We start from the raw sequence: 2,381 nt of genomic DNA on the forward strand, positions 1-2,381 counted from the left end.
AAGGTTGATGAAAAGGAGAAAGCCTTTCCAGCAAAGGACACTGCGCGATTTCCAAATCGCTACTGTGAGCAGATGTTCCCTATTCTAGCTGAAAGGAGTTACAACAACGAACACCTTCTTATCCTCCCGCCCAATATTGCCACTTTTGTTGAGCCGCAAATTGAACGAAGACAATGGGGTTTCCTACAGAGACAACAAAAGCATGTCAATCTTTCTTGGGTAGTCGAGTTCTACTCTAACTTCCACCTGCCTACCCTGCAGTCTGTCTATGTCCGTCAGAAGCAAGTCCCCATTACAGAAGAGGCTATTCAACAAGCTTTGAGTATTCCCCCTATTCCAGAAGGATTGGACGCCTTTCAAGAAGCCACACACAAGCGCCAGATGTACCAATTTGACTGGGAAGCTGTTCTCAGAGTTATCGCACTACCTAGCAGCCGTTGGATCTACGGATACCATCGTACCCGCCCTAAGGGTATATTGGCTTCAGCACTTACCTTGAAGGCTCGTGTTTGGGCATAGATCATGTCCCATTACGTCTTTCTGAGCACTCAAGAGTCCTCCTTCACTGCAGACATGGTTGTTCTACTATGGTGCATCCTTACAGACCAACCTCTGAATCTATCAAGACATATCCGGAATGCCATGGGACACATACAGATTGTGGGCAACTTACCTTTTCCCGCCTTGGTCTCAGATCTTGTCTCAGCAGCCGAAGTTTCCTACAGAGCTGGAGACACCAAAGCCATGCTTCCACGGGATGATCAGTATGTCCCTAACGGAAAATACCTCAGACCTCCAGCAGCCACTACAAGCCTTCCTACTGCACCGGTTGAAGATATTCCTTCTTCCGTACCACAAGCACCGACAACAGCCCAACTGCTCCAGCAGATACTTGAAAAGTTGGATCGGCATGAACAGAAAGCTAAGCTGAGAGAGCGCCGTAACAAGCGCCGATTTACATACCTCAAGGAGCTGATCATGGGAAAATTCAAGGACTCCGACACCCCGGACTCCACTTTTTTTACCAGCACAGGGAGCCATGATGGTCCCGACTGTGGAGATACTGCTACCAGCCCACCTCTGTTCCTAACAGATGGCACCGAGGATGGTGCAAAGCCTTAAGAGTGGGGAGGTCGGTCAGTACCTGACTTCCGGAGGTAATTTCTCTTCCCTAGCACCAATAATTAGGATATTTTAGTTAGATTTTCTTTCTTTTATAAGAATAGGATAAATTGTATAGTAATAGGTTAGTCGCATGCATGTTCTCCTTGATTGAAAAGACAATAAGTTTCTTCTAAGACTCTATCTTTGGAACAAAATTTCACTAATTTTTAAAATTTTTATGATAAATTTGCTTGATGTTATATTTGGAACATGATGTTTGAGCTAAAGAACACACAACCTGTGAGGATTTGAGCCTTTATGCATGGTTACATTATTTAACCATAATTATTTTATTCTTTTGTGTTTACTTCTCTATGATTGTAATCTATATTTTGTTTTATCTTATATGTCCAATATTTATTATATTTATATGCTTGCACATGATTGAGGCCATTATTTGTTTAAACTCACTTATCCAAATTAAGCCTACCCTTTTCAATTACCTTTGTTAGCCACTTTGAGCCTATAAATCCCATTTGTTCTATATTTTACCACATTACTAGTCTTAAATGGAAAAACAATTGTATATCCCAAATTGAATCTTTGGTTAGCTTAAGATAGAATTGTGTGTACTAGTTAAGTATGGGAAATTGTGGGAACAAAAGTCATTAAAGGAATGTATCATGATAATACAATGGGAATTTGGATACCTACTCATGTGAGACTATAAGAATTAAAAATCTATGTGTATTGATAAGCTATATTTATTTTTATGAAAAAAAATATATAAAAATAATAATAATAAATAAATAAACAAGGGGACAAAATCACCCCAATGCTGAATTAAGATTCAAGGATCAATGCACATATGATAAAAATTAAAATAAAAAGTTGATACATGAGTATGGATTGAAAAAGGGAATTCTAGGTAGCTAGGTATGAATTTTAAAATTACATTATATATAGGTTGGGTTGAAGCTTGGGTTAATTAAAGATTCAATTTATAAGCTCACTTGACCATACATGTATCCTTACCTCTACCTTAGCCCCATTACAACCTTGAAAAGACCTCATGATGTTTGCATTGGTATATTAACTGTTGTTGATTGGTTAGGAGAAGAACAAAAGTTAGAGAGCATGATTAGAGAAGAATAGAGTGATCACCCTATACACTAGAGATTAGAGCGTACATACATTATCAGTGAGGGTTCAATGCTTGAATTTCCATGTTCCCTGCTTTCATGAGCTCTCTTCTTGCACTTTTATCTGTCTTACTG

The sequence above is a fragment of the Arachis ipaensis genome, chromosome B2 (assembly GCF_059453495.1).
Source record: "Arachis ipaensis isolate K30076 ecotype BB chromosome B2, ASM5945349v1, whole genome shotgun sequence".
NCBI lineage: Eukaryota > Viridiplantae > Streptophyta > Magnoliopsida > Fabales > Fabaceae > Arachis > Arachis ipaensis.